The 25313-nt window shown below is 46.9% G+C and overlaps 1 protein-coding gene and 1 pseudogene across 12 annotated transcripts in view; one reads left to right on the top strand and one right to left on the bottom strand.

Annotated features, from left to right (window-relative positions):
- LOC139051497 (vinexin-like) overlaps window positions 1-25313 on the bottom strand; it is a 647850-nt gene that overhangs the window by 148669 nt on the left and 473868 nt on the right. The window lies entirely within an intron of this gene.
- On the top strand, window positions 18384-18563 carry LOC139051576 (U2 spliceosomal RNA; annotated as a pseudogene).

Below are 25313 nucleotides of genomic sequence, written 5' to 3'. Positions count from 1 at the left end.
CGCTAATTGCCACAGAGTTTGAGGACATATTTCTCAAAACTGGTGCCAAGCACAGGATTTCTGATAAATGGTATGACAGTTGCTAGTCAATGGAGTAAAACTAAAGTGCAAAAAAAGGAAAGGCACGGAGAAGACTGAACAGCACAAGACAAGTGCTCTGCAGTTCAGTCTTGTCTGCGCCTCTTTCTTACTTTACTTCGTTTACTTCGTATCATGAACCGACTGGCCCAACAACAAGGCTTGTTAAGCTGGTCAGTGCTCTATGATGATCTATTTTTTTCCTTTCGCTAATTGTCTTTGCACTGGTATCCAGGAATGTGGTCTATGACAACCAGTCAGAGTTTCTAATGATGATGTTTGAGGTTTAATGGCGCAAGGGCCAGGTATGGCCAAAGAGCGCCATGCTATTGGTAATGAATATGTCGTGGTCTGATGGGTTCTGTGAATTTAATGTGACGTGGCTGTAAAGGGGCCTAAAAGTATTGGTGTAAATTGCATAAGAACTACACGTAATAAAATTATGGCAATGATTAATGACGTGTACTATGACTAAAATGCATTAAGAAAGAATGATGCATTATATAAAATATGCGAGATGCTAAAATTGTCTAAGAGCACTACTGCCTCACCAGAGCCCTTGAAACGCAAGGGCCGAGAGGCATGTGCTATACGAAACAGCTATCACAGTGGCATCCTCTGAAGAGAGGAGACACTACGAACATATGGGGCTAATTACATGTAACACGACATCTTTCAGGAAGTCTAGGACTGCGTTAGTGTCAAAGAGCGGTTCACGGCCGAGTAACATTACAGGATGAAGGGGAATATGCTGCCGGTATGCTAACGGAAAATGTTTCTTTCTGTCAGATTCGGCTTTCCGACACTCCAGGAGGACGTGGAGGACGGTCAGCCTCTCCCCGCATCTACCACAGGTTGGAGGCTCGTTTCCGGTGAGTAAAAAGTTATGTGTGCCAAATGTGTGTCCTATTCTTAGACGACAGAATAGGAAATCTGTCCGGCGTAATATTGTTAGAGGCCAGAAACCTAATTGTGGCTTTATTACATGCAGCTTATTATTTGTTTCCAGGTCCCACAGGCGTTGCCAGTAGTTTCGCAGTTTCCTTCTTAAGAAATGCTTCAGGTCTGTGACAGGGACCGAAGCAGTAGGATTAACTGCATGCAATGAAATTGATGTGGCCATCTGGTCCACTAGAATGTTACCCTCGATGCCCCTATATCCAGGCACCCAGCATATAATCACATGTTGGTTAGATATATATGCCTTACACAGGATGGAGTAGAGTTCATTAATTACCGGATTTTTGTGGTTTGCGAAAGATATCAAGGCCTTCACAACACTAAGGGAGTCCGTATAAATAACTGATTTCTGCAGTTTTGATTTCTCTATATGCTTTACAGCCGACAGCAGTGCGTAGGCCTCAGCCGTAAAGATACTAGTTTCTGGATGCAGTACATCGGTTTCCGAGAAGGATGGACCGACGGCTGCATAGGACACCCCCTCGCGTGACTTCGATGCGTCTGTGAAGAACTCCGTGCAGGAGTGTTTGTATTGGAGTTCCCGGAAATGCATTTGGATTTCAATCTCTGGAGCGTGTTTTCTAACTTGCACGAAAGATATATCGCATTGTATCATCTGCCACTTCCAAGGAGGTAGCAGCTTAGCTGGAGGCATTAGGCGATGTTTGAGGATTGGGACATCCATTTCAACACTAAGCTCCCTCACACGAAGTGAAAAGGGCTGTCTTACAGAGGAACGATTACGAAAGAGTGTAGCATATGTCATATCGTTAACGGTGTTAAAACACGGATGTTGAGGATTATAGTGAACTTTCAGAAAATATGTTTGGCTGATGTATGTTCTCTGCAGATGAAGTGACCATTCATTTGATTCTACATACAAACTTTCAATAGGACTTGTTCTGAGAGCGCCCGTTGCCAGTCGAATTCCTAGATGGTGGACCGGATCTAGCATCTTTAGCATGCTCGGGGAAGCAGAATGATAGATCACAACACCGTAGTCCAGCCGTGATCGAACGACGCTCTTGTAAAGATTCATTAAACATTTCCTGTCGCGGGCCCATGTTGTGTGGGATAAAAGTTTCAGTAAGTTCATTGTTTTTAAGCATTTGACCTTGAGATACTTTATGTGAGGAATAAATGTTAGTTTAGAGTCAAGTATGATGCCTAAGAACTTGTGTTCTTTGTTCACAGGTATTCGCTGACCATACATTTCGATACTGGGATCTGCAATGAGCTCTTTGTTTCTCGTGAAAAGCACACAAGAACTCTTGTTGGGGTTCACTGTAAATCCGTTTTCATCTGCCCATTTGGACACTTTGTTCAAGCCCTGTTGTACTTGCCTCTCACACACTGCAAGGTTGCAGGATTTAAAACCTATTTGTATGTCGTCCACGTAGACAGAGTAAAAGACGGCCGATGGTAACGAAGCGTGAAGCGTGTTCATCTTAACGATAAAGAGCGTGCAGCTGAGCATGCCTCCTTGGGGTACACCAGTTTCTTGTGTAAAAGGACGTGAGAGGACATTGCCGACTTTTACCCGGAAGGTACGAGTGGACAAATAGTTTTCTATTAGGATTAGCATAATACCATGGATTCCCATTTCTGACAGGTCTCTCAAGATTCCGTAGCGCCACGTTGTGTCGTATGCCTTCTCTATATCGAGGAATATGGATAGGAAAAACTGTTTGTGTACAAATGCGTCACGGATGTTTGCTTCAATACGTACAAGGTGATCAGTTGTGGAGTGCCCTTCCCTGAAGCCACACTGATAGGGATCAAGCATTTTTCTCTGTTCAAGAAAATGAATGAGTCGCCGATTAATCATTTCTTCAAATACCTTACAAAGGCAACTTGTGAGGGTTATCGGGCGGTAACTTGCCACAGAGGAAGGACCTTTGCCTTGTTTCAAAACAGGAACCACAATGGCTTCTTTCCATGCAGTTGGAAGGTATCCTGCAGCCCAAATGGTGTTGAAAATTGTGAGTAGTGTAACTTGGGTGTCCTTGTGTAGGTTTTTGATCATTTCATACATGATTCGGTCAGATCCCGGTGCAGAGCTCTTGCATGAGCTCAAGGCAGCTCTCAACTCGGCAATGCTGAAAGGGCAGTTGTACGATTCATTCTGTAGACATTTTCTTTTGAGTGGCTTACATTCTTCTATTTGTTTATATTTCAGAAGGGATTTCGAATAATGTTTTGAACTTGACACACTCTCAAAGTGCTCCCCAAGTGAGTCTGCCTGGTCTTGCAGCGTATCACCCTGTGTGTTTACCAGACAGACAGACAGACAGACAATGAACTTTATTTGATCCTGAGGAGCTTCAGCGGAGGCCTCTATCGGGGACCCGCGGAAGCCGCTGGCCGCGTCCAAGTTGGGGCAGGAACGCCGTGATGTTCCGCCCTTTCTCAGGCCCTCTGGATTGCCTCTAGTTGTGTCTGGAGCGATGGGCTCCGGAGTGCCTCTTCCCAGTCGGCTTCGCTGGAGAGAGGGCCATTAGGTAACGCGGGGCATTGCCAGAGCATGTGCGCTAAGGAACAAGAGATCTCATTACAGTCCGGACAGCTCGAATCGACGTCTGTGTAGATATGGCTGAGAAAGCCCAGCGAAGGGAATGAGCCCGTCTGGAGCATTCTAAGTAAAACTGTCTGAGACCTGTCTAACTTCGGGTGAGGAAGAGGATAGGCCCTTCTGCTAAGCCGATAGTGAGATGTTATCTCGTGAAAAGTAAGGAGCGGATCGTTCTGTTGGATTTCATCCTGTCCCCATAAGGCCTCCATGCCGCCGCGGCATGTTAGATCTCGCGCACGGTCATGGGCAAGCTCATTGAGGTTAGGTATGTTCTGATGAACGTCCGCACCCATATGGGCGGGAAACCAAGAGATGAAGTGAGTGCCAGGGTTTGTTGTCTTTTCCAGAATGGAGGCAGCCTCGTGGGCTAGGTTACCCGATTCGAAAGCTTTGATGGCTGCTCGTGAGTCGGTGAAAACGTTGGTGCGCGAGGGGTCGGTCATGGCCAGGGCTATGGCGACCTGTTCCGCGACTCCACTTGAAGCAAACCTAACCGACGCTGAGGAGCGTAATTCCCCTTTGCCGTCAATGATTGCCAAAGCGAACGTGCTAGAGTTGCCGTACTGAGCCACGTCGACAAAGACAGTCGAATCCTGATTCTCACTGGCCTTCTGTAAAATCGCCCGTGCTCGGGCTTTTCGTCTCCCTACATTGTATTGCGGGTGCATATTCCGAGGGAACGGGCTGACCACAAAGGTTGCCCGTGCCTCCCTGGATAAGGTGATTTTCCGTTCATTGAGTATTCTTGGAGCTATGCCGGCCTCGTCTAGGATGCGTCTCCCTGCCCTGGTTGACGAGAACCTGACTACCTGAGCGGTGACCTGCGCTTCGATCACTTCATCAATGTCGTTGTGCATACCGAGTTTGTTTAACCTGTCCGAGCAAGTGCTTACTGGTAACCCCAGTACCTTTTTTATGCTCTTGCGCATGAGAATCTTCAGCTTATTCTTTTCGGTTTTGGTCCAGTTAAGGGCCGAGGCTACATAGGTGATGTGGCTCATTAGGAAAGCGTGATGGATCCTGAGGAGGTTGCCTTCACTTAGTCCCTTCTTTCGTCCGGATACTCTAGCAACTAGTCTTAGCATGCTCTCGGTTTTCGCCGTGATGCGCGTGAGCGCTTTGGCGTTACATCCACGCGCGTCAATCAGTAATCCTAGGATTCGGATATATTCGACTTGAGGAATGGGCTGCCCGTTTCTCGCAAAGAGGGATATGGGAAGTTAGTTTAGGGGGGTGAGCCCCCGAACACCTTGTCTGGCTGGCCTGTAAAGTAACAATTCAGATTTGTTTGGTGATAGTTGGAGGGCTGTGTCTTCCAGGTAGGACTCTGTTGCGTCTAGGGCTGATTGTAGCGAGTGCTCTACCTCTGCAAGTGATCCTCTAGGGCACCAAATCGTGATGTCGTCTGCGTATAGCGAGTGGCTTATATTAGGAAGGGATTTGAGCCTTTCTGACAAGCCCTTCATGACTATGTTGAGCAGTAAGGGGGAGATGACTGCTCCTTGGGGAGTGCCTCTGGTGGCCCCTAGTGCGAACTCATCTGACTTGAGTTGTGCAATCCTGATGGTGGCTGTTCTGTTCATGAGGAATGATCTAACAAAAGCCTGAAACCTTGCTCCCAGACCTAGGCTGGCCGTGGCCTGCAGGACAAATCGATGAGATACAGTGTCAAAGGCCTTGGTCAGGTCAAGGGCTAAGATGCCCCTAACATCCCTAGTGCTGTTATCGAAAATTTGCTTCTTAAGGAGTAGCATTACATCCTGTGTGGGAAGGCCGGCCCTGAAGCCGACCATGTTGTGCGGGAACAGTTCGTTGCGTTCTACGTAATCCGATATCCTGTGCAGGATCGCATGCTCCGCTACCTTGCCTACGCAAGAGGTTAGCGATATCGGCCTTAGGTTGTCAAGGTTTAGGGGCTTACCCGGTTTCGGGATAAGCACAACCGAGGCCGCTTTCCACTCATCCGGGAGGCACCCATTCTCCCAAGTTTTGTTGACCTCTTTCGTTAGCAGCTCAATTGATCTATCATCCAGGTTCCTTAGCAGTCTGTTTGAGATGCCGTCCGGACCTGAGGCCGACCTGCTATTTAAGTTGTGAAGTACTGCTCTGATTTCGGACTCCGTGAAAGGGTCATCGAGCTCCTTTACCGTGTCACATTCGATATTGGGATATTCCTCTGAGTGTGCTGCGTCTAGCGGGAGATATCTATTGGCTACCTCGTCTAAGAGCGTTTGTTCGGTTCCTCCTTCTTGTTTGTACCTGTGAATGAGGCGGCACAATGTCTGTCTTTGATTGCTTTTGGTTTGCGTGTCATCTAGCATGTGCTTAAGGAGATTCCATTTTCCGCCTGTGCGCATGCGCCCATCGACTGGTGAACAGATTTCATCCCATTGTAGCCTAGCTAACTCGGTGCAGTACTGTTCAATCTCCCTGTTAAGTGCGGCAACCCTCTTTCGCAACCTCCAGTTAAGACTTTGTGTTTTCCATCGCCTCAAAATAGAGGCTTTAGCTTCCAAGAGATGTGCGAGGTGCGGGTCCATCCAGGAAACCTCGAGCTCGGTTTGAATAGTTTTTGTAGCCTTTTCAACGTCTGCTCTGAGTCTCTCGACGAGTTCGCTGAAGCTGGCGTATTCGCCAGTGTCCTCCTTTCTGAGCTTACGGAAAGCATCCCAGTCCGTAACTTTAAATTCCCTGGCCTGTGGGGCTCTGACCTGAAGGGTAACACTGATGATGAAGTGATCGCTGCCCAGGTTTTCTTGCTTGTTATCCCATGTTGTTTGCTCTACATTTCTGATAAGGGCAAGATCAGGGGTTGTGTCTCTAGCCACCGACGTGCCCAGTCTCGTGGGGAAACGGGGATCGGTGATGACTGTTAGCGCTAGGTCATCGATGGCCCACGCTAGATTTGTGCCCTTAGCTGTCTGCCTGATGTACCCCCATGCGTTGTGTGGGGCGTTGAAGTCTCCCGCGATTACTAACGGTGCCTCTCTAGCGAGCGAAGCCGCCTTCATAAACAGGGAGTGGAAAGACTGTCTCTGATCGGATGGTGGGCTGTAAACATTGAGGATGAACACGCTTTGTTTAAGCCAGCTGTTGGGGATAACCTCAACCAGAAGCGCCTCCATTCTGCCGCGACCTGGCTGAATATCATGTTCAACGTATGCGAGCTTTTTGCTCACTAGCGTAGCTATACCTCTCTTGGACTCCCCCCTTGCCGCCACCGATTTGTAGCCTGCGAGGGTGGGTGTAACACACAGTGTCTCCTGTAGCAAAATTACTTGCGGCCTTTTGGCCTCAGCTGTAATGTACTGTTGCAGCGAATATGTTTGTCGCCTTCTAATTCTATTTACGCGGTTCCAGACTTTCGCCTCATCTGTAAACGAGTTGATGTCGGATAAAAACTTTTGCCAACTCACTTCTTCTGGCCTGTCGGCGGGTTCTCCTGCCTAGAGACTTGACTTTCTTAAAGTTAACAAGATTCTCTGCAGTGGGTGAAGCGCGTAGCAACCCCCACGCTTTGTTCCGATTCCTACGTGCGATTCTGCTGTCATTGTTCCACCACGGGACATGCCGTTTGCATGCCGAGCCACTTACTTCACGTATGCATTTAGATGCGGCATCTATAATGAAGGCTGTGAAGTACTCCACAGCAGCATCGATTTCTAAAGAAGACATGTCATCCCATGATATACTAGTTAAGTTTCGGAATTTCTCCCAGTCTGCTGTGTCAATCTTCCACCTAGGAGCCTGTGGTGGATATTCGTTTTCTTTAAGTGTTCTTAATAGTATGGGGAAGTGGTCGCTTCCGTAAGGATTGTTCGTAACTTCCCATTCGAGTTCAGGCAGTATGGACGGGGAAACTATGCTCAGATCAATTGAAGAAAAGGTATTGTTTGCTAGACAGTAATAAGTGGGTTCCTTTTTATTCAGCAGGCACGCACCAGAAAAGAAAAGGAACTGTTCAACAAGACAACCTCGCGCATCTATACGAGAGTTGCCCCACAGGCAGTTGTGCGCATTGAAATCCCCAAGTACAACATAAGGTTCTGGCAATTAATCTATGAACGACTAAAATTCATGTTTGCTTAGTTTGTAGTGTGGGGGTATATAAAGCGAGCAAATAGTGATAAGTTTGTTTAGCAAAACAACTCGAACCGCCACTGCTTCAAGGGCCGTTCGTAGCTGTAAATGTTGACATGCTATGCTCTTTTGAATTACAATTGCAATACCGCCCGATGATGCAATTGCATCATCATCATCATCATTTATTATCCCTTAAGGGCCCTATTGGGCATTACATAAGGGGGGGGGGGGGTTAACAAGAGATGTATTCACGTGGTCATATAATTATAAAGCGAAATAAAAAGACAGACAGGCAAAGTAACGTTATACACTGTTATGGAACCGTGGTTGAAGGCAAAGACGCAAAGAACACGCAAGCAGTTGAGCTCCGCATATGTTTGCAATTGAATAAAAAGGTTGCAATACAATTCAATATAAAATTCAATTCAATACAATATTCAATTCAATACAAAAATGCAATTCAATACACATATATATACACACAAGTCAAAGCAGAAAATGTGACATATATGTTATGTCCCATCTTAAGGAAGAGCCACAAAGTGAAATACGCGTTGGATATATGAGAAAAGCAGGAAATGTTTACCGATTATGAGATTATTTGGCAAAGTGAGCCGATATTAGCTGCCTGAATTTTGAGTTGTCACGTTCATTGACTAATGGTTCTGGAATCGAGTTCCATTCTTCAATCGCCAATGATAAGAAATACTTATTAAATGTGTTTGTCGAACCAGTTATGCGTTGTACACTCATAGAATTGAAAAGACGTCGTAATGTCCGTATGGGTGGCACTAAAAGGGTGGTTCTCAGGTCAGGGCGATTATAGTATAGATCTTGAAACAGGCATAGCCGTGAAATCTTCCTTCGATGAGCTAACGATTCAAGATTAATGGATGATTTAATGGCACTAATGCTAACCCGTCTATTATATTCGGAAACGATGAAACGAGCAGCCCGATTCTGAATGCTTTCGAGTGATGCGATTAGATATTGCTGGTGAGGACTCCATATTGAGCTGGCATATTCAAGTTTCGGCCTAACGTACGCCTGATAGGCGAGTTTTCTGATATAACTGGGGGATAAAGAAAGGGCACGCTTAATGAAACCAAGTGTTTTGGATGTCTCTGCCACTAATTTCGTGATGTGTTCAGACCAGTTGAGTTTGTCAGTGATAACAACACCTAAGTATCGGTACGATTCAACACGTGATATAGCAGTGGAGTTTAACGAGTATGAAAAGTTAAAGGTGGAAAGCTTTCGAGATACTTGCATGCTCTTGCATTTGGATATGTTTAGATTCATCAGCCAGGTGGTGCACCAAGTTTCTATTGTATCAAGGTCTTTCTGGAGAAGTCTCTGGTCAGAGGTGGTAGTTATGCGACGATAAAGAACGCAATCGTCAGCGAAAAGGCGAATTGTGGAGGAGATATTTGTAGGAAGGTCGTTGATAAAGACTAAAAATAAGAGTGGTCCAAGGACAGAGCCTTGCGGTATGCCTGAAATGACTTTGGAGGTTTCGGATCATCGCGATCTTTACGAAAAGTAACATGCTGTCGGAGAAAGTTTGTTTGTTGTGGTTTTAAGTGTGTTTCCTGTAGACACAGCACTTTTGGATTGTGTTTTTGGATAAGTTCTTGCACGTCATCAAGGTTCCCAAGAAGACCTCTGACGTTCCATTGAATTATTGGTGTATCCATGATGGGAGTAAATAGGTGCTGTGTATACGGAAACAGTAGTAATAATTACAGAGATTTCAGAGATTAGGTTCCAGAGCTCTTTCGAGGCCCTGTAACCAGGGTTTTGCTCTTTTTGAAGCATTCGAGGGAACCTCGCCGCCTCTTAGGCGCTTGGTGCGCCTTGAGGATCGGTGTAGTGTCCAATGCCTCTTGTGAGGCGCCGGACACGTGCTCTTGCGAGTGAGAAGTTTCCCGAGAGAGTCCCGCCTTGGAGGGCAAGACCCCTGCGCCCACCAGCCCGGAGGTCGGTGGGGCTCCCTGGGAAATTTGGCTGCGCTGGCTGTTGCCAGCGCTGGAAGAGGCCGGTGAGGTTGGGGCAGTCTCGGCTGCGCCCACCTTCGGGGTTGATACTCCCTTCTGCTCGGTTGGTGGAGCAGCACTAGCTGCGACCACCGTGGGGGCAGATGGCGTAACTGCCGACTCCACGCCTGTGGGTCGGACAGCCGCCAGAGGCCGTTGTGACGCTGGCCCCTGACGCGCCCCTTTGGCAAAGCTTTTCTTTGGCAGGTACGCTACCTGCCTGCGTGCCTCTTTGAACGATATATTCTCTTTTACTTTGATCGTTATGATATCTTTTTCCTTCTTCCAAGAGGGGCACGACCGCGAGTACGTGGCGTGATCCCCGTCACAGTTTACACAGTGGAGAGCGTTCTCACAAGCTTCAGAGGTGTGTTCTTGGGCACTACATTTAGCACAAGTTTGGCGGCCTCGGCAGCTCTGCGAGCTGTGGCCGAAGCGCTGGCATTTGAAACAACGGAGTGGGTTTGGCACATACGGCCTAACACGGAGCTTGATGTACCCGGCTTCAATTGACTCGGGCAAGATACTTGATCCAAAAGTAATTATTAGGTGCTTCATCTGAATCTCTTTACCATCCCGCCTCATCTTAATTCTTCTGACGTTGATCACATTTTGTTCGCTGAAGCCCTCCAGGAGTTCCGCTTCAGTCAGCTCAAGCAAATCATCATCTGACACAACAGCACGGGTGGTGTTCATTGTACGGTGCGGGGTTACTGTTATGGGGGTCTCCCCAAATGACACTAGTTGCAGTAGTTTCTCATATTGTTTTACATCGCGGAGCTCCAAGAGGAGGTCGCCGCTTGCCATCCTCGACACCTTGTAACCTGGACCAAAACCATCAGTAAGGGACTTTGAAACAAGGAATGGTGAAATGGTTCGCACTGCTTCTTTTGACTTTTCAGAGTGAATAACATGGAAGCGGGGAAAATTCTGTATTTGGTGTCTGAAAAACTGGAATAAATCTTCGGTGCGCCCTCGTTTCTGAGGGCGATCAGAAAGTTGAGGGAAAGAAGTTTCCATGAAAATACGAAAAATTCCGCAACAGCGCCGACCACCCACCACGGAGCCCAACGAGGGGATGCGGCAGAGCTTGCATACAAGTCTGCACGACGCCAGTCATACGCCATCACTATAACCGAATATGGTGTACCCAAGGTTGGATAGCCACACAGGGTTAACCCTTGCCGCCAGGGAGAAAGGAAGTAAATAGAAGAGAGGAGACAGGAAAAGACTAAAAGCGGAAGGGAAAGGCGAAGATTTCAGGAGAGAGAGACAGGAAAAGGCGACTGCCGATTTCCCCCGGGTGGGTCAGTCAGGGGGTGCCGTCTATGTGAAGCCGAGGCCGAAGAGGTGTGTTGCCTCCGCCGGAAGGCCTTAAATGTCCAAATACCCAGCATCGGCTCAACCCTCAGGATCCCCTTTTCCCCAGACACGGCTAAGCCGCGCACGGCTACACGCAGGAGGGTCCAACCCTCGTGTGCTCGGGTACGTGGTGTCGCCACACACCAAACGCCTGCTGACGCAGACACCCCTGCGGGGTATTTATTACAGAGATTTCAGAGGTTAGATTACAGGGCTCTTTCAAGGCCCTGTAATCAGGGTTTTGCCCTTTCTGGAGCGTTCGAGGGAGCCTCGCCGCTCCTTAGGCGCTTGGCGTGCCTTGAGGATAGGTGTAGTGTCCATTGCCTCTTGTGAGGCGCCGGACACAAGCTTTTGCGAGCGAGAAGTTATCAGAGAGTCCCGCCTTGGAAGGCAAGGACCCTGCGCCCACCAGCCTCGAGGTCGATGGGGTTCCCTGAGGGATTTGGCTGTGCCGGCCGTTGCCGGCACTGGAAGGGGCCGGGGAGGTTGGAGCAGCCTCGGCTGCGCCTACCTTCGGGGTCGATGGCACCGCTTGCTGGTTTGGCATAGCAGCGCGAGCTGCAGCCGCCAGGGGGGCGGATGGCGTCACTGCCGCCTCAGTGGGTGTGGGTCGGACAGCCGCCAGAGACCGTTGTGGCGCTGCCCCCTGATGCACCACTTCGGCAAAGCTGGTGTTTGGAAGGTATGCTACCCGCCTGCGTGCCTTTGAACGATATGTTTTCCTTTACTTTGATTGTGACTATTTCTTTTTCTTTCTTCTAAGACGGGCATGAACGCGAGTATGCGGCATGCTCGCCATCACAGTTCAAGCAGTGTGGAGCGTTTTCGCGTGTTTCAGCGGCATGGTCACGGGAACTACATTTTGCACATGTCAGCCGGCCTCGGCAGTTGTGGGAGCTGTGGCCGAAACGCTGGCATTTGAAGCAGCGGAAAGGATTTGGAACATACAGCCTGACTCGTAGCTTTACATAGCCGGCCTCGAGTGTCTCAGGCAGAATGCTTGAGGAGGAAGTCAGTACAAGATGCTTGGTTTTTATTTCCTTCCCGTCGTGCCCTAGCATGATTCTTTTAACATTGATCACGTTTTGCTCACTCCAGCCTTCAAGCAGTTCTAGTTCTGTTAACTCCATCAAATCGTCGTCCGAAACAACACCATGGCTGGTCTTCATAGTTCGGTGTGGGGTTATTGTTACTGGGATTTCCCCAAACGACTCAACTTTAGGAAGATTTTCAAGCTGTTTCGGATCGCGGAGTTCCAGAAGGAGATCGCCGCTAGCCATTTTCGTTGCTTTATAGCCTGCACCAAGAGTTTCAGTGAGATTCTTAGACACTAGGAAAGGAGAAATCATTCTCATGGTCTTTTCAGGTTTGTTTGAATGAACTACATGGAATCGGGGGAAGTTTGGCAGTTTGTTTCCAAGAAATTGGAAAATATCTTCAATGCGCCCTCGTTTCTGAGGGCGATCAGGTAGTCGGGGAAAAGAAGTGGCCATTAGTAGTATGGTGTTTTCAGCAGGGATGGCCGCTGCCCATCATGGAGCCCAACCAGGGGACGACACAGGACGGAAATATTCAGTTCTGCGCACGCCATCGGTACAACCCCGCTATAACCGAATACATATACCCAAGACTGGATATAATGCACAAGGTTAACCCTTGCTGCCTACGAAGCCGGAAGTAACACGGAAATAAAGAAAGGACAGGAAAGATTGAAAGCGAGAGAAAGACGAAGATTGGAGAGAGAAAGAGACAGGAAAAGGCAACTACTGATTTCCCCCTGGTGGGTCAGTCCGGGGGTGCCGTCTATGTGAAGCAGAGGCCGAAGAGGTGTGTTGCCTCCGTTGGGAGGCCTTAAAGGTCCAAACACCCGGCATTGGCTCAACCCCCAGGGTCCCCCTTTCCCCAGACACGGCTAAGCCGTGCACGGTTAGACATGGGGGGGGGTCCAACTCCCATGTGCTCGGGTACGTGGTGTTGCAACACACCAAACGCCTGCTGACGCAGACGCCCCTTCAGGGGAGAGTTTCTACTTCCCTGATGTCATCTTTAGTCATACCTTCACCAAAATACTTGTGTAATCAACGAGACACGAATATCTGCTTGAATAGCCCATATGTCCTACCTTATAGCAATAACAGTGTAACAGATGAAACAGAGAAAAGAGGATGACAAGGAGCCTGTGTCACCGGCCTTGCTCTGTCCTATCATTAGTGGTGTTATTACAATGTTGAATTTGAACCAACTAGCCCAATTTTGTAGGCTTATTCCACAAGCCCTAATTAGGTTAGCTTTACTTGATGACACTCTGCTGAAACTACCTCAATTTTTGCAAGCAGTGATAGTGTGCCCTGGCTGAGAATTTTGTGCCCTAACCCACAAGTGTACAGAGTCCTGAACATTTCACTGTGCTGTTTGAAAAAAAGGTTTTGCGCTCACTGCTCCACTGTTCTTTGTTACTACTGCACCTCGTTTAGTTATAACACTTGGCACAGTGCAGCGGTGGCATAGAGGTAGAGCAAGACGACCGTGGTTCGAATCCCGGTGCCATGCAATTTTCCACCGGATTAAAAAAAAAAAATCTGCATGTTGATAAAATAGCATGACCAGGCCTGGAGTGCGGGCTCATTCCGGTGACCAGAACCGGTAATGCACTCCCTCACCAGAGTAGGATTGGCCACCTTGGTGCAGTACTTGGCCACAACCTCCTAGATGAACGCAACAATCAAATCCCGGCCCTCAGTTCCCAGCAGCTGCAAAGCAACTGACCATGGCGGCAGTCAGACCTGCGACGAAGCAGAGGGTGCTAAGAATCCCTGGTTCCGGACAGGCTGCCATTGGAATCTGAACCTGGCAACGTTTAATGCAAGAACATTATCTAGTGAGGCAAGTCTAGCAGTGCTATTGGAGGAATTACAGGGCAGTAAATGGGATATAATAGGGCTCAGTGAAGTAAGGAGGACAAAAGAAGCATATGCAGCGCTGAAAAGCAGGCACGTCCTGTGCTACCAGGCCTTAGCGGAGAGACGAGAACTAGGAGTCGGATTCCTGATTATTAATGATATAGCTACATACAGCAACATACAGGAATATTATAGCATTAACGAGAAGGTGGCAGGTCTTGTTGTGAACCTTAATAAGAGGTACAAATTGAAGGTCGTACAGGTCTATGCCCTTACATCCAGTCATGATGACCAGGAAGTCGAAAGCTTCTATGAAGACGTGGAATCGGCGATGGGTAAAGTCAAAACAACATACACGATTCTGATGGGCGACTTCAATGCCAGGGTAGGCAAGAAGCAGGCTGGAGACAAGTCAGTGGGGGAATATGGCATAGGCTCTAGGCATAGCAGGGGAGAGTTATTAGTAGAGTTTGCAGAACAGAATAATGTGCGGATAATGAATACCTTCTTCCGCAAGAGGGATAGCCGAAAGTGGACGTGGAGCAGCCCGAATGACGAGACTAGAAATGACATAAGCTTTATACTGTGCGCTAACCCTGGCATCATACAAGATGTGGACGTGCTCAGCAAAGTGTGCTGCAGTGACCATAGGATGTTAAGATCTCGAATTAGCCTAGGCCTGAGGAGGGAACGAAAGAAACTGGTACATAAGAAGCCGATTAATGAGTTAGCGGTAAGAGGGAAAACAGAGGAATTCCAGATCATGCTACAGAACAGGTATTCGGCTTTAACTCAGGAAAATGACCTTAGTGTTGAAGCAATGAACGACAATCTTGTGGGCATCATTAAGGAGTGTGCAATAGAAGTCGGTGGTAACTCCATTAGACAGGATGCCAGTAAGCTATCGCAGGAGTCGAAAGATCTGATCAAGAAGCGCCAATGTATGAAAGCCACTAACCCTACAGCTAGAACTGACAGTACTTTCCAAGTTAATCAACAAGCGTAAGACAGCTGACATAAGGAAGTATAATATGGATAGACTTGAACATGCTCTCAGGAACGGAGGAAGCCTAAAAGCAGTGAAGAAGAAACTAGGAATAGGCAAGAATCAGATGTATGCGTTAAGAGAAAAAGCCAGCAATATCATTACTAATATGGATGAGATAGTTGAAGTGACTGAGGAGTTCTACAGAGATTTGTACAGTACCAGTGGCACCCACGACGATAATGGAAGAGACAATGGCCTAGGGGAATTTGAAATCCCACAAGTAACGCCGGAAGAAGTAAAAGAAAGCCTTGGGAGCTATGCAAAGGGGGAAGGCAGCTGGGGAGGATCAGGTAACAGCAGATTTGTTGAAGGATGGTGGGCAGATTGTTCTAGAAAAACTGGCCACCCTCTATACGCAATGCCTCATGACTTCGAGCGTACCGGAATCTTGGAAGAACGCTAACAAAATCCTAATCCATAAGAAAGGGGACGCCAAAGACTTGAAAAATTATAGACCGATCAGCTTACTGTCCGTTGTCTACAAAGTATTGACTAAGGTAATCGGAAATAGAATCAGGAACACCTTAGACTTCTGTCAACCAAAGGACCAGGCAGGATTCCGTAAAGGCTACTCAATAGACCATATTCACACTATCAATCAGGTGATAGAGAAATGTGCGGAATACAACCAACCCTTATATTTAGCTTTCATTGATTGCGAGAAAGCGTTTGATTCAGTGGAAACTTCAGCAGCCATGAAGGCATTACAAAATCAGGGTGTAGACGAGCCACATGTAAATATACTTAAAGATATCTATGGCGGCTCCACAGCCATCGTAGTCCTCCATAAAGAAAGCAACAATATCCCAATAAAGAAAGGCGTCAAGCAGGGAGATACGATCTCTCCAATGCTATTCACAGCCTGTTTACAGGAGGTATTCAGAGACCTGGATTGGGAAGAATTGGGGATAAAAGTTAATGGAGAATACCTTAGTAACTTGTGATTCGCTGATGATATTGACTTGCTTAGTAACTCAGGGGACGAATTGCAATGCATGCTCACTGACCTGGGCAGACAAAGCAGAAGGGTAGGTCTAAAAATTAATTAATTAATTAAAAATTAATTAAGAAAAGTGTATAACAGCTGTGTCTTACCAGTACCCACGTACACGGCAGAAACCTGGAGGCTTACGAAAGGGGTTCTACTTAAATTGAGGACGACGCAACGAGCTATGGAAAGAAGAATGATCGGTGTAACGTTAAGGGATAAGAAAAGAGCAGATTGGGTGCGGGAACCAACACAACTTAATGACATCTTAGTTGAAATCAAGAAAAAGAAATGGGCATGGGCAAGACATGTAATGAGGAGGGTAGATAACCGATGGTCATTAAGGGTTGCGGACTGGATTCCAAGGGAAGGGAAGTGTAGCAGGGGACGGCAGAAACTTAGGTGGGTGGATGAGAAGTTTGCAGGGACAACATGGCCACAATTATTACATGACCGGGGTAGTTGGAGAAGTATGGGAAAGGCCTTTGTCCTGCAGTGGCCGTAACCAGGCTGCTGATGATGATGATGACAGTTAATTGGCTGGTTTCTAGGAAAAAAAAGTGCAAGTTTGCCTGCGCCTATGGGGATGCGAGCTGCTGTTGCGACGGCACAAGCATACACTTGTGTCGCCGCCTGCTATCAGCTCCAGAAAGCAGCATTTCAGGGAGGGCTGCCGCAGGCGACTCCCTGAAAGGCTGCTTTTGTAGCTCATGTTAACTTGGTGTGCAAGTTATAGATGAATTTTGCTTTAAGTGTGACTTCACGAAAGCATGGCATGCATTGCCGGGAAGTCACACTTCAAGGCAAGTTTCTTCTCCATTCAAACTCATTACTGCCTAGGGAACTCCACCCTCCCCCAATTCCTGCATCTTGAAGTTGAAGCTCCCTTGTCCCCTCCTTCGTGGTCACCCATTCTCCTACTCTTTACAGGTTGCCATTTTGCATTTAGTAGTTAGCAAATAGTGCATGCAGCGCCGGCAAGCTAGACCTCCGATCAGGATGAGCGGGCTCAACGGTCATCCTTTCAGTCCAGCAGATGCTGAAGATAAAGTTGTATTCACACGACAAAGCAAATCGTGATTTGGGCTAGCAAATTGCGTATCATATGATTATATGTTCCCCATGCTGCAGCACTCTCTCGGTCCACGTGAAGCACTTCACGATACAGCGAACACCCAAATTACCACTGAGATTTCGGCTCGGTCGTGTTTGCTCCATTACCGTTGCCCATGCGAAGGCTGCTCCATCTACGCTGTCATCCTTATTTGTATGAATGCTAGCAGCAAAGTGATCCAATCCATGTCACATATCGCATGGCTTGTTTGTCCACGATTACGTCTGTCATATGAATCCAGCTTTATCGGCATCACTGAAGAAAGGGGGGGGGGAGGGCAGATCCGCTGGCCAAAGACATGAACGAGTTATACATTTTTCAATGGAGATAGTTTTTGCAAAGATTTGAGTGTTGTTGGATGCACTTATAACCGCAGGCTATACAAGATGATTTTTTTTTTAGCTTTCCAGGCTATTATAATTAGGGGTGCGGCTTATACATGGAAAACTATGGCATACTGTTAAAGTAGACAATCACAAAAATGTCAGTCTCGTACAACAAAGTGTTTATTCATGTCTAATAATCAAGTTACTTGAATGTCCTAGTAACGAAAGTTGAAAAGTATTTTTCAGCAAGTTGTATTAAGTAGAGGTGTGCAAATACCAAAATTTTCTAATACAAATCGAATATGAATACTTAGCTTCGAATACTGAATAGGATATCAAATAATGATATGCACATGCATTTATAAGCAAGTTAGGTTAATTTGTTATTTTGTAACATTGCAATTGCATTGCCAATGTTAGTAAACTAGACTAGTAAGCCGTTATACTAAAGCACTGTGTATTTGGCTCATTTTAACTTGCAAAATTTAGTAATTCCCACTAGCTGTCCTTGCCAGCTTGTGCCTTATTATACCACATCAAATGCCCGTAAACTCGGTGGCATTTGACCCTGTGCCAGTCATCACTCATTGCACCTGCTGTCAAGCAATAAGCTTAAAATTGGAGGTGGCACTGAAAAAAAAACTCATGAGCCGTTCCACTCTGTGAAGGTAGATGACCGGCGAAGCTGTTTAGCATAAGAGACAGAGGTGACACAGAATTTTGAACATAGGTACCGACTCAGTTACTGTGACCTTTTTATACATTCGCATGGACGACAAGACCGCCGCCTCAAAGAGCTGGAGGAAACTAGTCACGCGTGACGATTTGACGAGACCGCCACCACGGGAGAGTGGAAGGAAAGGAGATACGCAAGCACTTAGAACACCGACAAAGTGAGGGTGGTGTGAACGTAGACATGGCCGATGCGGGTCAAAGTGTAGTATCTGTTCTTATCAGTTTAATATATGATACAGGTTGTATTTGGACTCAATATATCAAACTTATTTTTGCAAGGTGACAGAGTGCTTCAAGCCTGCTTCACCTCCACAGCGGTTTGACCCGGTATTGCATTACCTTCGGGATCGGCCCACAGTTTTTGGTCTACGGATATCGATCTGCTGTAAACTACTCATATACAGCTTCGCTGTAAAGTGAGCACCCTCACTGTACGCAAACCCGTGTCTCTTGCTACTGATAGGCTGGCTTTCCCGCAAAGTTTAGATGTTTGGTGACTAAGTGTGCTTCACAAGCAAAATTTCGCTAGCAGCACAAAATTATAGCAAAATTTAGCACAAAATCACGCCATACAAACAAATGCTAAGAATCGTATTTGCTTCCGCACAGCCAGCAATATACTTAATTTGATTCAAATATTCGTAGCCCACTGAATATTCAAACATTTCCGAATATCTATTTTTTAAATCAAACACAAATATTAAAAATATAATATTTGATAATATTATAGCTTTTCGAATATTCGCACACCCCTACAATTACGCTAATTGTTTCAGGGTGACTTCTGCTGCCAGCACTGAGGCCAAGCAATAAAGTGCCATTAAGGGTATTGTTTGGTATATAAAGGAACACTACCTTTACTTAGAGTATTACACTTTCTACATTGTTATGATCTCACCTGCAACTGATTGTGTGAATGACACATGAAACCTTACGTGTTGTCAGTGGACGCGAGTGCTGCTGTGGTTTTTTTGTGTGTTCAGGTTTCGGTGTCAAAGCTACCACAAGTGATTTCTTGTCCTTCTCATCCCCTCTGCGCTGTCCACAAGCTGTAAAATATAGTAATTCAACAAAGTAGATTAAGTAACAAATTATGTATTAAAATACAGAAAGGCATTTCGTCGCACAAAAGATGGAGAGATGAAACATGAGGTGTGAGAAGAATGTGAATTAAGCAATCGTAAAAGAAAGAAAGAAATGCCTGTAATTTATGGCACTATCTTGTATTAAGCATACAAGGTTTCCTCGCACCATTCTGTGCTGTCTCACAGGTTAAACACACAACATAGCAAAAGTTCAAACTGAGCGATAACTTATATGTCAATCGAATCCAAAGGTTAAAAAAATCTAAAGAAAAGAATAAAATCAAGAGAATATCATGTGCTACCACAGGGAGAACAAAAATAAAACCTTGCTCAATGGTGCCACTCAAGGTCAGGCCCATTAACCAGCAAGCTATAAGTGAAGTTGTGCACTTGGCAGTTTGTGCAAGGTGTAGATCTTGTGCGACGCGGCTTCAATGTGCATCGTCATGTGTGCATGTATTTTGGAGGCAAGAGCAAGCAGCCAACCCATGCCAACACTGTGCAAACTTAGCAAAATTGAAGCAGCTGCTGTCTACACTAATATCCATGAAAGAAAAAGAGAGAGACTCCCTGGGCAGACATGATGAAGGTGAAAGTATTTATGACCAGAGCCACCACACCACTAAGATATGAGCCTCACCAGAAAGAAATGTACAGCATGTCAATGCAATGCCATTATGACTCCAGTATAGACAGCTTCCTGCAATCGCTTAAGTCCTTGAAACTGCCACATGCCACAACATACAGGACGCTCATGGCTGAAGCTCAAGCTCTTTCCTGCATAGAGTTACTATACTGACTCTAGACGAAAAGCTGGGTAAAATAAGTGGCTACCACAAAGACGCTGCCATGTTGCTACCTCTCATTTCCATAATGCTAAAGCGATTCAAAATATAATGCAAGAATAAGCATTTATATGTATCATGTACGTATAGACGATGTGTGAAGTTCCTTCCATATACCTTTCAGAAAGATCTGATGGCTATTTATAAAATTTGTGCGTAAAATTTATGGCACATGAAAGGATGCTTATGCAGGTGCCTGAACTAGATGGCGCCAACATGGTGAGGGAGGCTCAGGATTGCGTTGATTGCCCCAGCCCATTTCATCATCTGCACCTGCGTGCCAGCACAGAGTAGCAACACACCGGTGCTCTTGCGGTCACCAATTTCAATGCATAGGCACTTCGGGGAGCTTTTCCTCTATAAAATAAAACATTGTTAAACCGTACCCGCTTAAACAGTGGTTTCGTTTTAAAAGTAAAATCCCCGACTGAGCGGCCATTGAACATAATGTGTTTTGTACTCGCATAAACTGTACCAGCCTATTGCGTATGTATCGGTTAACACGTAGTGTTTCCACTTTTCATCATCGTGCAAACACGACGGTGCGTCGTCTCCATCGGCAGCCCGGCAGAACAAGCCTCAGAGATCGGCACAACGGCCTCCAAGCGCCCTGTGCATTTGCGCGTGAAGCCACATCAACTTCAACATCATTTCGGAGCCATGCCAGAGAGCGTTGTAGCGTCGTGGAAGCGAGAACTCACGTCATGCCGAAGATCGGATAAAAAAGGCGCCGGGTGCTCAGCATACAAGAAAAATTAGACATCGTTCATGCTATCGAATGTGACACAAAGAAGTCGGAAATGGCATGCGACAGGGATCTGTTGGTGGCTACGGTGTGTGACATTTGGAATGCGAAGAAGTTGCTCGGCAGTGCTGCTGCGAACGTGAAGAAATGTCGGCTACGAGGTTCCACTTTTCGTCATCGTTGCCTCTGTTGTTGCCGAAGTGTCGCCTAGCAACAGTGATAAGGACGACATGGAAAGCAACAGTACGGGCGATTCAGGCCTGACAGTGGCAGAAGCTGCGGGTTACGTTAGCCTCATGAAGGCAATCGTCACGATGAGAACACCCCCCTGCAATGAAAATGGCTCCCTGCGCCTTCTGCAATGCTACTGTGCCTGTGCACGGAAAACATCCAACGCCAACGAGGAATCTGCCGTGCGAGTGTTTCCCGAAAAGAGGGGGCTGCCTGAAAAGCTGGCTCACAGCTTCAGCAAGTTTGAGGCCACTGTCATCGCTGCTAGGCCACCGCAGCATCCAACGAAAATAACACATTTGTCGCGCGAAGTAAATAAATACTTCTTATTTCTTTTCCCCTTTCATCGCACTCTCCCCCGAGTTCCATTTTTGACAGGTAAGTGGGCAATCTCATGCTATTTTGGTTAAGCAGTACTACCGTTTAGTACGTAGTTTTTCCTAGCTCCGGCCAACTACAGTTAAACAAGGTTTCACTGTAGTTCGTTATATTAACCCTTTCGCTGTCACGGACGTACCAGTACATCATTGCGCTTCCCCCCCCAGGGTCACTGACGTACCGGTACGTTCTCTATCGTGCGTTCAAAATTTCGCGCCTGAGCGCAAAGCTGGCGCTCCTGGACTGGCCACGCCATCTGTTGACTCTTTCTACAAGTTCGTATATTCGCCCCAACCTGTGTAAGTCCACGTATTGAAGAGTACAGTGCGACTGCCACTCCCCACTTTTTTCTTTGCTGAGTGGTGCGGTGGCTCCGCGTTCACTGGATCATGCGTTGCGTGCGTGTGGTTATGGGTTCAAGGGTCGTTCTGCAATCTCCGCTGGTTTGAAGGTTTTTATTTTTCTTCTGTTGGTGTGCCTGCTATGGCGCGTCAAGTTCAGGCGCACGTGTCATTGCCTCTCCAAAAAGGGTGACTCGATTGCTGCTTTCGCTCTCTCGCCGCACCCTCGCTTCCGACTTGGAACTGTAAACGTAAAGCTCTTCGAACTTTGTTTTAACCTTTTTCCGTCTCCCTCTGTCTTCTTGATCACGCAACGTCCCATTTCTCTCCGTTGTGCGGGCGACTGAAAGCGCATCCTCCCTGCGCATGGTTACTTTCGGATGGCTCGGCGCGCGGGACCTTCGTCTGCTCATTGGAGCGGTGGCTGAATTCCGATTCAGTATACGAGCCGAGCTCGGATTCGGACTCGGACAGAGTCACATGCGAGGAAGAGGGTTCGGCATCGTCAGATTCGGATGTTGAACGGATTTTATAATCAGGTTGCTGCTGATGATGATGTTTACTAACAGCAGCTGCAGAACACTGAAATGTGCATATTGCATTGACTATGTTATTTGTATACCAATCATAATCAAAAATAAATTGCTATGTTCATTCCCTGTTATGCTCGTTCCCTGAAACCAAGCCGACACTGGGGGTGCGTCACGGCCAGAAAGGTCCGACAGCGAAAGGGTTAACTCTACAGTTTTCCGTGTAACCACATTGCTGCCCAGACAACCTAACGTGCGCTGACATGACAGTAGGATGTGACATAGAAATTGATGACGTTCAAATAAACATTTTATGCTTACACCCACTTCTATATATAGAAACCAGCTGACAATCCTTTTTATTTAAACAAGCAGTTCTGGTTCTTCTTCAGAGCAAGAAACATTTAGTATTTACAGATTCACTGCTTTAAGTAAGTCTCCTCAGGAGCATTAAAGTGGCATGAAAAATAGAAGTGGAATAAATTATCTGTACACTTAAATCAACCATGCAAGAAAATTAACAGGCGATTCACACATCATAGAACAAGCAAAGACTGATACAAGAACAGTACATAACTATGTCAACTGACAAAAGGTGCCATTGGCAACAAGTCATAAAGTAGTGCACATTATCTAAGTGATGTAAGTAGCTTGGGTCAATGTCTGAGGCCAACCTCTTGGGTGAACCTATTGGGGGCAAGGACTTACGGAGTAGCCATCTGTCGGAAGGGCCTCCCTTGCATAGTATGAGCAATTCCGCAGCGTGTTCCTCATAGGTTTCGCTTACGGCGATCAAAAAAACACCACGCGGCAGCCAGCCTGGACATTTCTGTAAGTGCTCTCAAAACGAGGGAAGTTTTTGACTGTCGATATAATAATTTTGGCAAACTGAAAGCACGTAATCGTTTACAGACGCTATCTCTTTACCGAATATGCACAGTGAATGCCACTGCGCGCTGTCGCCGCGATGGAGTCTCCCGAACTGACTTCTTGAGTGAAAGGTAGGCAAACGCGGAGAGTAAACTATGCCAAATATGTTCTTATAGTGGGCTGTCTGTGTAACCAAATGGAGCATAACAGAATGAAGCCTCAACGCAGCGATCGCACGGGTTTGCATGCATGTCCATGCACAATGTTTTGCTTTCACTGTGAGCGCGTTTTTGCACCGTCCCGTGAGCTTTAGGCCACAGCATATGAGCATTTGACAGCACACTAGCAACCATTGTTAAATGGACGCTATCAGAACTGTTCAAAAATAATTTCGTTATAGAGACTTCGACCCCTATAGCGACTGTGATGTACCGTCGCGATGATTCAATCTTTTTTTGTCTTCTAAATTCTTGGACATATCAATATCATTTCTCAAGTTGCGTCGCACGGTATGTTTATCGGTCTTCTCAGGGTGCGATTTCCCTCTGCTTCTTTTTCGTAATCCAGTGAATTAATTCATAACATAAACATGACCATATACCATGCTTTTCTTTAACCCTTTCGCTGTCACGGATGTACCGGTACGTCATCGCGCTTCCCCTCCACAGTGTCACTGACGTACCGGTACGTTCTCTATCGTGTGTTCAAAATTTCGCGCCTGAGCGCAAAGCTGCCGCTCCTGGATTGGCCACCCCATCTGTTGACTCTTTTTACAAGTTCGCATATTCGCCTCGACCTCTGTTAGTCCATGTATTGAAGAGTACGGTGTGACTGCCACTCCCCACTTTCTCTTTGCTGAGTGGCGCGGTGGCTCCGCATTCGCTGGATCATGCGTCGCGCGTGTGTGGTTATGGGTTCAAGGGTTGTTCTACCATCTTCGCTCGTTTGAAGGTTTTTATTTGTCTTCTGTTGGTGTGCCTACGACGCATCAAGTTCAGGCGCACGTGCCGCCGTTGCCTCTCCGAAAAGAGTAACTCGATTGCTGCTTTCACTCTCTCGCCGCACCCTCGCTTCCGACTTGCAGCAGTAAACGTAAAGCCCTTCGAACTTTGTTTAGCTTTTTTCCATCTCCCTCTGTCTTCTTGATCACGCAACGTACCATTTCTCTCCGTTGTGCGGGCGACTGAAAGCGCATCCTCCCTGCGCGCGGTTACTTTCGGATGGCTCAGCGCGCGGGACCTTAGTCTGCTCATTGGAGCGGTGGCTCAATTCCAATTCAGAATACGAGCCGAGCTCGGATTCGGACTCGGACAGAGTCACATGCGAGCAAGAGGGTTCCGCATCGTCAGATTCGGATGTTGAACCGCTTTTATAGTCAGGCTGATGATGATGATGATGCTTACTAACAACAGCTGCAGAACACCGCAATGTGCATATGCATTGACTATGTTATTTTTATACCAATCATATTCAAAAATAAATTGCTATGTTCATTCCCTGTTATACTCATTCCCTGAAACCAAGCCGACACTGGGGGTGCGTCACGGCCAGAAAGGTACGACAGCGAAAGGGTTAATGTGCATGTTACTGCTCCCTTTCTATTCCAATGAACTCGCCAGAATCTAGTGTGAACAAGTTCATAGACCAAACCGTTCTGACATTAGCCGGGCAGCGGGCACGGGTGAGCGTCTCAGTGTGCGTTTTCTGCTACTCACCGAACATCGCAGTCCCAGCGCCGTAGCAGAAATCTTCCTCACGTCTGTGCTTGCTGCACACCCGAGTTGTAGCCGATGGCTGTCTGCCAGTTCTAAGTTTCGTGAGCCACGCTTCACGCAGATCCTTGTCCTGCGGCTACGTGTGAATAAGGCTAACACTGGGCTCCGTTGCGTGCGCCCTGCACTGCGGCACCGAGAAGTAGCCTATGCTGCATGCCTCCAAAGGCAGCCACTACTTATTATAGTGCTTTCAAATGTTGTCAAGCAGACAACCAAGGCGGTAAAGCCTCACCACTTAATCAGAACCGCGGTGCAGGTGGGACTATAAACTTTCGTTTTCAGCTCGCTTCGGCCCTTCCGAAGCAGATGGC

Source organism: Dermacentor albipictus, unplaced genomic scaffold, assembly GCF_038994185.2.
Source record: "Dermacentor albipictus isolate Rhodes 1998 colony unplaced genomic scaffold, USDA_Dalb.pri_finalv2 scaffold_12, whole genome shotgun sequence".
NCBI lineage: Eukaryota > Metazoa > Arthropoda > Arachnida > Ixodida > Ixodidae > Dermacentor > Dermacentor albipictus.
This window is presented reverse-complemented; position numbering and strand designations above follow the sequence as displayed.